Source organism: Mesoplodon bidens, assembly GCF_964165515.1.
Source record: "Mesoplodon bidens genome assembly, chromosome: Y".
NCBI classification, from domain to species: domain Eukaryota; kingdom Metazoa; phylum Chordata; class Mammalia; order Artiodactyla; family Ziphiidae; genus Mesoplodon; species Mesoplodon bidens.
Window position 1 is genome coordinate 15874588 of NC_138180.1, and position 15941 is coordinate 15890528.

The following is a 15941-nucleotide window of genomic DNA, read 5'->3' on the forward strand; positions in this document are numbered from 1 at the left end:
GACTCAGATCTGACCCCAAATCCCTGTTGTTTTGACTGTATCACTTGTGTTAGCAAAGGAAGTCTTGGAATGTTTTTACTGTCTAAAGAGAGGATTGACTAAAATGGGAAGAACCACGGAATAAAAAGAAGAAAAGTACAAAACAGTTTATTGTGATCATCTTTATAAGAATCACAAATAAAAATATAGTTGTTGTGGTTGTAGTTGGACTGAGGCCTGTAGACTCATCAGTAGCTCTTTCCAGTAGTGAAAGTGGTTCTTAGATTAAGGGTCATTTTGGGGTTTTGCCTGATCATCACCAAAGCTTCTGTCTGACAAAGGTCAGCAGCAGTTCAAACAGATGTCTTCCACTCTCTCGCTCTCCTGTGCCATCCCAGGAAGAACCGCTCGTTCTCACTAGTGTCTTTTGTATAGATTGCCTACCTAAAAGATTTCAATGAAGACCAAAAGAAAGCGATAGAAACTGCATATGCCATGGTGAAACACTCCCCAGCAGTTGCCAAGATCTGTCTGATTCATGGACCACCCGGGACAGGAAAATCAAAAACCACTGTGGGCCTCCTGTACCGCCTACTGACAGAGGTAGAGTGTGCACGAGGGCATCTGTGCCCTTAATTGAGTATGTTGTTTTACTTTAACGTGTAAATAAGTACTAAAGTGTGTTTTTCCCTTCACTTCTGTGTATCTTTTGGATACTGTGTGGAACTATATCAGATAAAGCGGTAGCAGAGGTAGAGAAGGTTATAAGAACTAAAAGGAACAGAAAATGTTATCTTGTGTGAAACTAATTCTATGGGCTAGAATAGTGGTCTTCGGGCTTTATTATAGGTCACGGCTAATCCCAGGAGACAATCTTGAATGTATTCCTGGGTTACATTTTGGATTGAACATTGAATAAAATAAGTGGATAGTAAGGTAAGGCTCAGAGAAGTTAGATTTTATGCCAGAGTAATTTTTTTTTTTTTTCGGGCACACCATGCGGCATGTGGGATCTTAGTTCCCCGACCAGGGATCAAACCTGGGCCCTTGGCAGTAAGAGCACTGCGTCCTAACCACTCGTTGGCCAGGGAATTCCCGGCCAGAGTAATTTTTTAACATCAGTGTAAGATGTAGGTGCTTTTATTTACTTTTAACTATTTATTAGGGGAACTTTCAAATATATGTGACAGTAGAGAAGAACTATAACACTGCACAATAGAGCTTATCAGTATTGTTTGTTTTTTTTGTTTGTTTGTTTATTTGTTGCAAATTGTCGAACCAGAGGAGGGGGCATTCAGATGAGAACTCCAATGCCAAAATCAAACAAAACCGTGTCCTTGTGTGTGCACCTTCCAATACAGCTGTTGATGAACTTACGAAAAAAATTATGCTTGAATTCAACGAGAAGTGTAAAGACAAGAAGAATCCTTTAGGTATGATACTTATGTGGGCTTTTCATTTGTTTTTGTTTTCAGTGTTTAGTGTGGTAACTTTGAATGACAAAGAGCAAGCCAGTTCTGGTCATTTTTTCTACTTGAGGCTGTGGCCCATGTGTACTTACTGCTTTGTTTACTGAATATTTTGGAGCATTTATTCTGTGCCAGGCCCTGTGCCGTTTGAAACACCTTAGAGCAGCCCTTGATTCAGTTGTGTAGGGGTTAGGGAAGACTTTTAGAGGAAATGATATCTAAGATGAAACTTGGAAGAGCAATGAGGAAGTGAAGTGGGGAGAGGACTCTGGTGGAACTTACTGTACATAAAAAGGACCAGAAGCCAGAGAACCGTGGATGGTTCAGTCTAGCTAGAATATAACGAGCTCCACCAAGGCAAGGGCTTTTAAAAATGTGTTCATTGTAGTAACCCCCGTGCCTGGAACAGTGCCTGGCACTCAGTTGGGACTTAGTAGATGTTTAGTGACACAAAAGCTAGAGCAGTCATCACTTATGGTTACCGAGTGCTCACTATGTGTCAGTACTCAGAGTAATCCTCTGAGCCATGCAATAAATAACCTATCTACATTTTATAGGCGGAGAAGCTGAGGAGTTGAGATGTAAAGTATACCACAGGGACAAATCTTTTCAGTACAGTTGACAGATTGAAGAGCATTGCCACCGAGGATTCGGAATGCTTGAGCGAATGTGTAAAGTCATTTCTGTGCACTTAACCTTAACACCTCCTCTCACACCAGCCATCCTGAGTGGCGTGGTTATGGCTCTGGGTCGGGCTGCTCTTCTAAGCACATGTATCTCATCTTCCCTAAGCAAATTTTATTTTCCTTGATGTTACCTGGCAGTGACCTAAATCAGTTAAGATTCAATTAGGCTTCAAATAATAGACACTCCAACTACAGTGGCTTAACTATGATAGAAGTTTATTTCCTTCTTACTCAGAAGCCCAGAGATGGGCAGCTGAGGGATGATACTGGCGTGATGACTCTACTTCCGAGTCTTCAGAGACCTAGGGTCTTTCTACCTTGTTGCTGCACTACGTGGGACCCCCCCACTCCCTAGTGCACCTCATGGTCAGAAACAGCTGCTCCAGCACCAGTATTCCCATCTAGCAAGTGCAAGGAAAAAGGGACAGATATACTAGCTGTGCTTTAAGGAAAGTTCTGAGACGCTGCCAGTAGCACCTCTGCTTATTTCCTTTTGGCCAGAACTTAGTCCCGTGGCCACACCAGCTGCAGGAGCAGCCAGGATGTGTCGTCTGTCTTCGCAGGAATCACACATATTTCCCCTTTTATTGCACATGTATTAGCTACATCTAGAGGTCATTTGCTTTTAAAACTGAAAATGCATTGTGAACGGCAACTTTTCTACTCACCATTATGTTTGTGAGAACTATGACTTTATGTATCACTGTATATGGATACGGTCATTCATATTAACTGCTATAGGGTGTCTCATCTATGAGTGCACAGTTCATTCGTTATCCATTGATAGAAATGTAAGTTCTTTCCCTTTTTTTTTTTTTTGTTATTTCAAACTTAATTCCTGTACTTGTGCCTGTTTCTCCAGTGCAGGATGAAAACGTTTACTGCAGTGACTGAGTTGTATTGTGTTGTACTGTACAGCAGCTGAAGGGAGTACACTGGAGTACTGTGTTCTTACTCACGTCTCCTGAGTATTCATACAGGCTGCTAGGGCAGTGCTTTCACACTGTGGCTTGTGACCAGTTAGTGGATTGTGAAATCAGTTTAGGGAGATCAGAACCAGCATACTTACACAAGATAAGATAGAACAGAAGAGAACAGAAAAGATTAGAGTGTAGGTAGTGAGGGGTAAAGTATTGTATTGTGAAACCTGTTTTATTGGTGAGGTATGAGTGTGCTGGCTTTCAATGTGAAGTGTACCTCATACTATAGATCACGGTCAAAAGAGTTTATAAAAACACTGGTCTAGTGTATATATACCTAGAAATGAGAATGCTGGGTTGAAGGATTTGTGCTGATTCTAGATAGTGCCCGGTTCTGCTCCAAAGTAGTTGTATCAAATTATACAACCGAGAACAGTTCCCGCGTGGTTTTCACTTTCCTTTCCCTGAGGGAGGGTAATAAGCCCTTTTTCAGGTGTGGGCTGACAACACGAGAAGGCTGGGACGAAGGTGGCACAAGTGTAGTGTCTAGGTTGGATTTTTAATATTTTTGTTAGAGAGAAAATGACATCTCTTGTCAGTAAAGACGGCTTTTTTCTTCTTATTCAGTACTTTCATTTTTGCTTCTTTTCACTGTGTCCAGTGGTCCTGGGTGTCCTTTACAGAAATACCTTGGACATCTCACCATTAAGTGTGATGTTTGTTCCTGGGGTTTGGTATATACGCTTTTATCAGGTTAAAAAAGTCCCCACCTAATTAGAGTTTTTTAATGAATGGGTGTTGAATTTTACTGCATGCAGATTTTTTTCATTCATATACCCCTCCCCCTCACCATATGGCAGTGCAAGCACAGAGTCCTAACCAGGGAATTCTGCTTTTCTTTTCTTTCTTTCTTTCTTTCATTCTTTCTTTTCTTTCTTTTCCTTTCCTTTTTTTTTTTTGTGTGTGTGGTACGCTGGCCTCTCACTGTTGTGGCCTCTCCCGTTGCGGAGCACAGGGTCTGGACGCGCAGGCTCAGTGGCCATGGCTCCCGGGCCTAGCCGCTCCACGGCATATGGGATCTTCCCGGACTGGGGCACGAACCTCTGTCCCCTGCATCGGCAGGCAGACTCTCAACCACTGCGCAACCAGGGAAGCCCCTTTTCTTTTCTTTCTTTTCTTCTTTCTTTCCATACCCCGAGTCTTAAGGGATCTGAGTTCCCCGACCAGGGTTTGAAACCAGGCCCATGGCAGTGAAAGTGCCGAGTCCTAACCACTGGACTGCCAGGGAATTCCCTACAATGCTTTACTAATTTGAAAATATCTTTGATTCCTAGAATAAGGTCTGCTTGGTTGTGTACTATGATTTTTTTACCACATTGCTGGATTGCTATTGATTTTTTTAACTGACGGCAGCCTATAATTTTTCTTTGTCATATCTTTGGTTTTAGTATTGAAGTTATACAGACTTTAAAAATGAAGTTATACAGGGCTTCCCTGGTGCCGTAGTGGTTGAGAGTCTGCCTGCCGATGCAGAGGACATGTGTTCGTGCCCTGGTCCGGGAGGATCCCACGTGCCACAGAGAGGCTGGGCCCATAAGCCATGGCGGCTGAGCCTGTGCGTCTGGAGCCTGTGCTCCACAATGGGAGAGGCCAGAGCAGTAAGAGGCCCGTGAACCACAAAAAAAAAAAAAAAAAAAAAAAAGAATTTATACAGACATTTATTTGGGATGTTTCATATATGACAGGGAATTACCTGTTACTTGAAGGTTAATTTGTTTTTAGTGTTGTCTTTTGGGGGGCTTCTTGTTTGTTTGTTTTTTGTCTGTTTTTTGACAGATGGGTAAGTTTCTGTGTGCTGAATGTCTTTAATTGTTGGTTTATTCAAGTTTTCTACATTTGAGTGAGTTTTGCTAATTCATATTATTCAAGAAGAATCTCCACGTCACCTTAGGTTTTCAAATATATTGGTATAACATTGTTCACTGTATTCTCATTTTTAAAATCTCAACTGTATTTTGGTTGGGTCACCTTTGTCATTCTCTGTATTATGTGTTTAGGCTCTAAGTCCACATGTGGCATGGGCCTATAGTTGGAAAGTCCTAGAAGAGAGTTTTTTTTCCCAGCTAAGCCCAGGCCAAGATAGATTCATGTCGTTTTCATCCCTCCACCTCTTCCATGCCCTCTTGCTTTCTAGTGGACGTTAAAATCCAAGCCCCCATTGTAAAATTTCTATATGTTGATTGGAATGGTAGTTTTGCTGATGTAGATATTTGTCAAACTCTGTAGAACTAAGGATTTTTAAATCTCTGCATTTGATTGTATGTAAATGAAAAAACAAACACCTAAGCATCTAGAGAGTGACCAGCCCTCACCCTGTTCCCTCCAGGGAAGCCACAGCAGCTCAGGGGCTTTCACCTCTGTTTTTCACCTTTCTCTTTGTTTTTGGCCCCTAGGAATTTCTCTTACATCCTTCTGAGCTCACCCTGCAATTTAAAGGATGTCTGTTTTAATTTCTGGAGCATTTTTAGATGCTTATAGTGGCTATAAATCTCATCCACCTTTCTGGTAGAAACACAAGTTAGCAATTTTGACACCTTCAAGTAAATGTTGGTCAGAGAAGATGGCTTCAAATTTTAGAAGAATGAGCTGAACTAGGAACAAAAATATGTGTGAACAGCTGTATAATGAGTTCATTTATTCATTCAGTGTATGTTTATTGTACTTACGTGCCAGCTGCGCTTCTAGGCTGTGACCAAAACAAAACCTGGTTCTTATGGGACTTGGATTCAGTGGAAGGAGATAGCAAACAAGTATGTGATGTGTCAGATTGGGATAAGTGCTAATAAACGCTGCATGATTGCTATAGTTTAGTAGTTCAGTGAAGCAGTGGGAGACTTTTAGATTAAATAATATCTGAAATGTGCTAACCTAAAATTAAAATGTGGTTAATAAACCAGTTAAATGATGCTGACAGTTTTTGGAATTACCATATTCCAGAATTTCCAGCATCTTGTGTCCCTTAGATCCTGGAGTGGCATTGTGATGTGGAACAGTGTTTCAAAACCGTGGTTCTCAGTATTCTGCAGAAAAGCATTTGATGGTCCTGTAAGATTCTGTTTGGGGAATTCAGACCTGCATTAATAGAGAAAAGTCTTCATCTTCGAAATATCCTATGGTCAAGAAATTTGTTTTATTTTCACTCGCCATTTCCCAAATACATTTTACCATGGAGTGATGTATAGAACATAGTTTGAGAAGCATTAGTGTAATAGAATCTCAACTCTGCAGTGTACTGCTTGTGCAACCTCAGTAGCTTTTATTAGGTGGAAATAAATCCTTGCCTTATAGGATTCTTATGAAGCAAATCTAAAAGAATGTGTGTGGAACCTCTAGCGCAGTTCCAGGTATTTGGTTGATTAATAGTTCATGTTAGCTCCTTTCTCTGATTGTTAATATATTTGCTTAGAAATAATTATTATGTACAGAAATTGACAGCATTCTTATTAACCTCTAAGTGTGACTTCTATCAACAGGAAACTGTGGAGATATAAATTTAGTACGTCTAGGTCCAGAAAAGTGTATTAATACTGAGGTCCTAAAATTCAGTTTGGAGAGCCAAGTTAACCACAGAATGAGTAAGTACTGAATAAAGGTATATATAAATTGATTTCTGTTTCTTTTTGTATGGTAGAAAATGGCATGGGCATTAAAGGTAATTTGGAGACCCTAGAAGTAGTCTAGTTTTGAAAGCTAGTTTTCCTTCTCATTTGTATGCATATGTGTGTATTTGTTAGAATCAACAGCTTTTTATCTTTTTTTTAAAGAAAAAGACTTACCTTCTCATATTCATGAGATTCACAGAAGAAAGGAATTTCTAGATCATCAACTAGATGAACTTTCTCGCCAGCGTGCTTTATGCCGAGGTGGAAGGGAACTACAGGTATCTAAACATGTCTTGATCAGTGTTTTTTAAAAGCTCATAGATAAACTAGTTGGTGAGTATTTGATGCCATTCTTTCATTGTGGAATAGCATAATTTGTGTACAAAAATGTACACAGAGATGGTATGCCTTACATTCGGGGTTAACCTTTTTTTAAAAGAACAAGATAGTAAATATTTCAGACTTTGCAGGCCACGTGCAGTCTGTTTTAGCCACTGAACGCCACTGTTAATAGCATGAAGGCAGAGTAGATAACACGTAAGTGATGCCCCAAGGGTTGGCCTGCTTAAGCAGAAAGCGTACCTGCAGTACTCTGAACAGAACTGAATCATACACACTATTAAGAATTTATTGGACTTCCCTGGTGGTCCAGTGGTTAAGAATCTGCACTTACACTGAAGGGAGCTCAGGTTCGATCCCTGCTCAGGGAACCCTAGTTCCTCATGAGCATCCCTCATGCTGCACAGGGTGGCCACAAAAAATAAAAGAATTTATCAAATTAGCACCTACTGATTGAAGCATGGGGTGCTGGTTGTCGGGTTGCTGGACAATGAGCTGATGTTTAAAAACAGACCACAAGAGAAAGCGAAATAGAGAAGTTTATTTTCACAGGTCTTGAGGAAGGTATAAGGCATGTCTCGTGGGGCATGACAGGCAGGTCAAGGGAGAGTGCAGACAGAGAGAGGCAGGCCCTGGCGCACATGTCATTATCAGAGTCCATGCGTGGAGTACTTTGGGGTTCCCAGGCTAGGGCTGGATTGGCCAATTTTAACTGAAAGAGCAGGGTTTTGGTAAGTAGCTTAGAGGGTCTCTTATCTAAAGGGCATATAAGGGGAAGGCACTGGATGGCAGAGGAGACTGTTGATCACAAGAGCTTATGTTGGCTGGTGGGCCGGTGACTCCACGGGCTGCCATCTAGGGCGTGCATGTGTGTGAAGGGGCCTAGTGTTAGTTTGGGGTCTCTGCAGGCTGCTTGGCCAAACAAAATGGATGCCAGGGCATCAGTACCATGGAGTAGCTTAGCTAAACTCTGACACACAGCAATACAGAAAGACTGGTATAGAGAAAACACACTGGGTGAATCAGTTTTTCATTGGTAAAGTACTGGCTCACCCTTTTGAAATGTGAGACAGTCCATTGGAAAGCATTTTAAAATGCTTAATTTAATTTTAATGATGGCATTCTGATTTTTTCCAGAGGCAAGAATTAGATGAAAAAATGGCCAAAGTTTCACAAGAAAGGCAGGAGCTTTCTTCTAAAATTAAAGAGGTAAGTAGTTCACCTGTAGCACTTTACTGGTATTACTTTTTCTTTTCTAAAATTATGAAATAGTTCAGACAACCTGTGGTCTTTTCTCAATTACATTTAAAAATTTGGGGGAATTCCCTGGCTGTCCAGTGGTTAGGACTCTGCTTCCATTGCAGGGGGTGTGGGTGTGATTCCTGGTCAGGGAACTAGATCCCATGTGCTGCAACTAAGAGCCCGCATGCTACAACTAAAAGATCCCTCATGCTGCAACTAAAAGATCCCACACGCTGCCGGGAAGATCCCACATGCCACAACTAAGACCCAGCGTAGCCAAATAAATAAATAAATAAGTAACTATTTGAAGATACAGGAAAAAAAAATACACATCTGAATTCAGGTAGAGTGACAGTGGCTGGGATGTGGCCCAAGAAATATAAGCACCTTTTTTCTCAGTTTTTTTCTGAAAGCATACACTCCTTTTACTTGTTTCTGATCACAAAAAATCCTTCTATAACATGTATAACTTTTCCCAGTTTTCTTTGGATATAAAAATATCAACTAACATTTATACTGGTCAAAGCTAGAATGAGCCAGGTGTGTACCCCATCACCAGCATGCAGCCCTTAATGAAATGAATTGGCGGTCAGGGAAAGAGAGGGTAATACTCAACCGGTAATGGTATTTGTATTTTTGAGCTGTGGTTTTCCTCTTGAATGTATTATTGACCTTCTCTGTGTGGCTAAATAAATATAATTGAACTTAATGTGTATTTCCACTAGCAGTTTGTTTATTTAAATCAAAAGTTATGTGGAAAGCTTTTTATTAAAACTTTAAGCTGAGCCCAAAATTAATCTTCCCACATTTAAGGATGAAGTCCATGTTTACCTGTATTATGGTTTTTGCCGCTGATCACATTGTTCTGTGGGCCATTAAATTAATTGTCCTTGGCAGTTTTACTCATTAGATAGCTGAGAGGAGAGGTATGTGACAGTTAACATGTGAGCACCAGAAGGCCACAGTTGCCACCCTCTCTTCACATACATGCCTTGGCCTCCATGGTTGAATCTATCACATGTTCAGGGATGATTCACGACAGCTTTTTCAGGAGGGGAGATAGGCTACCTGAATCTATGATGAGAGTACTAGTTTATTAATTTGAACACTGAATGATATGCATTGTGAGGTGTCATTCATACTGTTAGTCTCCATCACAGTTTATTCCATTATAGTCTGGACCAAGGTTGTTGGATTCCACTGTGGAACTAGAATGCTTGTCAGTTTCACAGGCGTTTTTGTTGGTACTATCCCTTATAAAAGAACAATATTACATACTTAAAAACTAACAGCAAAGTGTATGTTCAGGCTTAGTTCTGATCCTGGTTTTACTCAGATAATTGCTTCACAACTCAGTAGAATTACTTAATCTTTGCTTATTCTGATACCTTCCCTCATACGTCAGGCTTTAAGAATTGTAATCCACTTCGACCAAATTAAACCTGAATAAATTTTTCTTAATGTGCTTATTATTAACTCATGTTCTGAGATTAGACTCCACTGCAAAGTGTTCTTTCTGGTGGCTTCTGATTATCTTGAATGTTTCTTCTCTTTTCTAGGCTTGAGGTTCCTACCTAACATTTACTAGACATTATTCTGCCACATAATAAGCGTAGTTAAGAATTTATATACAACTGAATGTTGATGAACTTTTATTCTCTTAGGTTCAAGGATGCCCACAAAAGACACAGAACATCATCATCTTAGAGTCCCACATCATCTGCTGCACACTGAGCACGAGTGGTGGTTTGCTGCTCGAGGCTGCTTTCCGTGGGCAAGGGGGTGTCCCCTTTAGTTGTGTCATTGTTGATGAGGTCAGTAAGCAGTCGGCCATACAGCTTTGCTAGGAGTAAGGAGTAAGTCTTAGATGAAGAGTGGCTGCCGAGATGTTGACAAAGTGGTCTTTGCATCTGATTTTGACCTGCCATTACATATGTATTCTCTTATGTTGAAATACGCTGCTAATGACCCACCACGATGAAAATTGCTTTTTCAGTATCGGGACTGTAGTCTTAGAGATTCCTGATTGTTCTTCATAAAATCCCTCCCAAGGATTATTCTAGCTCCTGCTTGGGATATCTCTGGTTACCTTTTTTTTTTTTTTTTTGCGGTACGTGGCCCTCTCACTGTTGTGGCCTCTCCCGTTGTGGTGCACAGTCTCTGGACGCACAGGCTCAGCGGCCATGGCTCATGGGCCCAGCTGCTCCGCGGCATGTGGGATCTTCCCGGACCGGGGCACGAGCCCGTGTCCCCTGCATCAGCAGGCGGACTCTCAACCACTGCGCCACCAGGGAAGCCCTCTGGTGACCTTTTGAAGCATTTTTAATATAACTCTGGACAGCTCTGAGCCACCGTATTTTCAGCTAACATCTTTATTTCTACTTCATTCATTGAGCAAACATTTATTGGGTACCTACTGTTTGCCAGAATGTAGAGCCAGAAGACAAAAGAGATGGAAAATGAGGTACAGAGAACCCATCCATGAGATCCAAGATCCAGTATTCACCAAAACGAAGGAATAGAAAAGATGGAAGTGATGAAATAATTGAAGGAAATGCCATTGAATTGAAAAGAAGCTTGAGTCTTGCAACTGAAGCGGCCTACTGAGGAGCAAGGAAGAGAGAGGGGGTGGGGCACACAGACACACAGTCCCCCCAGGCATGTGCCCAGCAGGGACAAAGAAGACAAACTGGGGACATGACATGGCCCTTCTTGCTTATGGGCTGCTTCCCAGGTGGTAGTGGCACCTGAGTGGTGGCTGACTTCAAAACGTGTGTGGGTCTTTTTCCCCCGCTTCGGCATTTAGAATGTTTTTGTTGTTTTGTTTTCTAACCAAAGGAAGTTCTTATTTTTGATCTTTGGTGCAGAAGGAGAAAGTGTATGTTTCTGAATGGTTAGGACACTTGTGAATTGGATAGACTGTATATGGATAAATAAATAATAGAGATAATTCTGATTATGTCTCCATTCTGTACTCTCTTACCAAGGCCGGACAGTCTTGTGAAGTTGAAACTCTTACTCCACTCATACATCGTTGCAACAAGCTCATCCTTGTAGGAGATCCTAAGCAGCTCCCTCCCACAGTCATTTCTATGGTATGTTTTTTCACATTCGTGTTGCTTTAAAGTGGTAGGGGCTTGTTTGGGTTTTTGTTTTGTTTTGTTTTGGGCGGCGGGGCGGTCTTTCTTGGATCATCATCTCTTATTTGCAAGGATAAATAGGGAATGGCTGAGAAAAGAGAACCACTGTTGAGAGCCTTCATAGTGAAAGTCTCCGGAAATGTTCCTTTGTTCATAATGTGCTTATGTGTGTGTGACAGGAGCAGTGTGAGTGTCACAGACCAGAAGTTTAGGAGGAGGATGTCCCATGTGCAGTGGGCTGTTCCTTTGGGAAAGGCAGTGTGCAGCTGTTCTAAGGGCTGTATCTGATTTATTTTAGTAACATAAACACCAAAACAATAATAAAAGAAAAACTTTAAAAGCAGGGAATAGAATCCAACCTCCTGATTTATCTTTCAATATGTGCAAATTTGAGGAAAACAGTATAAAGAGAAATTATTCTTACAGTAACGTTTTCAATTTTAGGATTCTGTATCCTATAGCACAGGAAAATGCCGGTGTCCCTCACATCCTCTGAAAGGGAAGGTGGTGAAAGGAAAGAGGTTGTGGGCTGTGCTTGTGGGAAGATGAGCACCAAAGTTGTGGTTCCCTTCACTTCGTTTCTTAAATCTCACTAAAGATGGCTCCTAGAAATGCACAGCAGAATCAGGATTCAGATGTTTTGGGTAATCTTCATAGGTCTAGATGACGGTTTTGAAGTTTAATGAAATTTGAGCATTTTACTGATACATAGATTATTTGTACAAATATAGAGTAGTGGCTGCATAAACTGTCCCAGAGAACAGACCATTTTCACAGCATTTCTGTTACGTTATGGAAAGAAAGCAGGTTTTTTTGGTTAGTATTGTTTTTGACTTTGGAATCATCAAAATGATAGTGCAGTTCTTTGACGTCTGGACACTCGTGCGTGACTGTTCAAGGGAGTAGCCTAGGAGCGCCCATGTCCCTGAGTGAAAACCTTGTCCATAGGACAGAGCTGCTGTGGGGGGTTCTGCTTGTGGAGACCTAGGAGGAGCCAGCTCTGCCCTGCATTCTTTGAATAGTTGCAGTATTTCAGAAACCTACTGATTTAACTTCCTGAAGGGCCTTAGCACGTGGTTAGTGAAAAGGGTTGTCGATAGGCCTCAACTTCACTGTCTCCTTTGGTGATTGATTAAAAACAGCAGAAATGAGAAAAATCCATTCGGGCTTTTCTTACTGTTGCAAAAATAATAGAGGCTTATTGAGAAGATTCAGAAAATAATTACAAAGTTAATTTTCTCAGCATGCCTTTCTAACCCTAGGGATAAGTACTATGAACAGTTTAGTGAGTATTTGAACAGTTTGTGGGCATGTGTGTTGACTTTTTTTCAGTCTGTGTTCATTGAGTGCCAGGCTAATTCAAGCACTGTTTTTAAGTTCTGGCGTCATGACAGTGACGAAAATTGACAAAAATCCCTGGCCTCTGGCTTCCCTGGTGGCACAGTGGTTGAGAGTCCGCCTGCCGATGCAGGGGACACGGGTTCGTGTCCCAGTCCGGGAAGATCCCACAAGCCACGGAGCGGCTGAGCCATGACTGCTGAGGCTGCGTGTGCGGAGCCTGTGCTCCGCAGCGGGAGAGGCCACAACAGTGAGAGGCCCGCATACCACAAAGAAAAAAAAAATCCTTGCCCTCATGAAGCTGACATTCTAGTGGGTAACAGACAGTAAATAAGTTACTAGATTCAGAATGTCAGATGGCTATAGGGAATGTATAAATTTGTGTATATGTATGTAGTTTTTTTTTTTTTTTAATTTATGGCTGTGTTGGATCTTCGTTTCTGTGTGAGGGCTTTCTCTAGTTGTGGCAAGTGTGGGCCACTCCACATCACGGTGCGTGGGCCTTTCACTATCGCGGCCTCTCTTGTTGCGGAGCACAGGCTCCAGACGCGCAGGCTCAGTAATTGTGGCTCATGGGGCCAGCTGCTCCGTGGCATGTGGGATCTTCCCACACCAGGGCTCGAACCCTTGGGTCCTGCATCGGCAGGCAGACTCTCAACCACTGTGCCACCAGGGAAGCCCTGTATGTAGGTTTTGACCTTGTTTAAAAGTGGAAGAATCAGTCTGTACCAAATTACCTTTTTTTCCAGTCAGTAAATAGATCAGGGATATATGTTCATGTCAAAACATAAAAATCTCCATCATTTTGTAGGATGGACTCAGGTTTTTTTTCTGGAAGTAGATGTGTTACCTCATATAAACCTCTTTCTTTTTTCACAGAGTGAAATAAATGCGGTTTTTTAGCTAACTTGAATAGATAAACTTTGGGGGGTATAGATGAAATTGCCAAATGTCTACTAAAATATTCTCTTTAATTATACAAACCTATTTAATATCACATATGTAAATAATCACATATATAACTAATATAAATAAGAAGTAACGCCTGTTTTCTCCACTCTGATAGTTTGTGAAACAGGTTTATTAAAACTTTGCACATACATCTTCAATGCTCATATTGTCAACGTCCCTCATAAAGATTGCATCATCCTAGTGGGTTTTCCAGAGCACATTTTTTGCTTCTAGATTATTTAAGACGTAATACTTTTTGAATCTTGATATGATGCTACCATTGAAAAGTATATCCCAAGGCACGACCGTGATAACATTAAGACAGTTTTCTTCGTTTGTCAATTAAGTCACTGTGTTTCAGATCACAGGTTTGTAACCCTTTCTTGGATTTATGAAATCAACTTAATTGCCTGTGTCCTCCACTAGAATGTAAGCTCTGTGACATTTGATCTTCACTGTAGACTGTCAGCACCCCAAATTTTAGCTGCTTGGTATATGATGGATGGATGAAGAAAGTGGTCTTTCAGAGGCTTATTTACAATGGCATTCATTATTTCTAGTTGTGATAGCATAGCCCAGAAATAATTGTTAAAATCTGGGTTACAGTTCTTTGCTGCTTTTATCATTGATTCTTTCAGGGGACCCCTGTTAGCACCTATAAAATAGCGAGAGTTGTGGTCATTCACAAGATCACATCTCGTTCATAAGCAGTATGTGGGTTTTCTAAATAAGGGGAAAATACCTTAACTTTTGTAGTCAAGCTACATGGCTTTTCTAGGGCTGGAGTCGGAAATATCTTCTCTCTCTGAATCTTTGGTTGTTGGTAATACCTTGTATATTTGAGAGGTCAGTGATTTTTTTTTTTAATAGTGGGAAAAGTACACATGAATTCTTGCAGATTATTGTTTTGTTTTCCTCCTTTCAGAAGGCCCAGGAGTATGGCTATGACCAGTCGATGATGGCCCGCTTCTACAACCTTCTGGAAGAGAACGTGGAGCACAACGTGATTGGCAGGCTGCCTGTCTTACAGCTCACCATTCAGTACAGGATGCACCCAGACATATGTCTCTTCCCTTCTAATTACATTTATAACAGGAACTTGAAAACAAATAGGTGAGCTCTGTTCATTGCATGTTCACCTGTTTTATTTGTAGGTTTGGCTGCTTAGGAAGAATAGCTCTTTTGTTGTGCTTTTAGGTCTTGTTATTAAAAACACAAAGGTTTAATAATTTTAATTACAAAAGTCCTATTGATTGTAGCAAATGCAGATAAATGAAAAGAAAGGGATAAACCCAACCCCTATTGATACTACCCAGAAGTAATCACTGGTAACATTTTGTTATATCTACTTCCAGTCCTTGTACTATGCACATCTTTTTTTTTTACTTTTTCTCCTTTTTTTGGAGGAAAAAAGCACACCATGCTCTACATAGTATACTGTAGCATGCTTTTTTCACTTACTGTATTATGAGTAACTTTCCAATCATGATTGTTATATTTTAATTTACATGGGTCATTCTCCCTAGTACTAGAATAGAAATGAAATTCACCTGCTACCTCTCACTAAAATATGTTATTTACAAGTATTTAATTTTATTTAAAAAGAAGGTCCTTCTTGTCCTCTTAACTTTCCCTTGCTCTCTTCCACAGAAAGAACAAATAGTAATAATAATTCTAAAACATTTTCTCTTGTAATTTGACTTGCATTCTAAATGGTGGCTGCTCTTTTGTAGAATGACAGAGACCATTCGGTGTTCATCTGACTGGCCATTTCAACCCTACCTCGTGTTTGATGTTGAAGATGGTTCAGAAAAGCGGGATAATGAGTAAGTTCTCCTTTTTCTTCAGTCCCCACTGATGGTCCCAGAATTTTTGTATTGTTTCTGTTCATATTTAAATTCAAAATACTTTCCATATAAATCTCTCTGCCTAGTGTCAGTGCACAATCATTTTCTTTTAGCTGGGTTGATAACTTCACCTTTTCAATCATAAATTACTGATGTCTTTATATATTTCAGTCTTGATTTTTTTTTTCTTAACTGGGTAATGGGGGTTATGTTACCTAAAATGCGGTCAGCACTTCAGTAGATCCATGCTGAGATCCCAGCTGTGAGTAAAACAGACGTGGCCCCAGTGCAAGGCTGCTGTGGTCCAACAGGCGAGACAGACATTAACCAGGCCATCACCGTGGTGATTAATGGTTCCAGTTGGGTTA

General features: G+C 40.8%; 1 pseudogene across 1 annotated transcript in view; it reads left to right on the forward strand.

The window, feature by feature from the left end:
* The window catches only part of LOC308609688 (putative helicase senataxin), a 61559-nt pseudogene that overhangs the window by 35085 nt on the left and 10533 nt on the right, over positions 1 to 15941 (forward strand). Inside the window, exons 12-20 of the transcript in view lie at positions 415 to 582; positions 1262 to 1412; positions 6588 to 6689; positions 6879 to 6994; positions 8193 to 8264; positions 9962 to 10111; positions 11285 to 11392; positions 14652 to 14839; positions 15460 to 15552. The product of the transcript in view is annotated as a putative helicase senataxin (transcript). The remainder of the gene's footprint in view (positions 1 to 414; positions 583 to 1261; positions 1413 to 6587; positions 6690 to 6878; positions 6995 to 8192; positions 8265 to 9961; positions 10112 to 11284; positions 11393 to 14651; positions 14840 to 15459; positions 15553 to 15941) is intronic.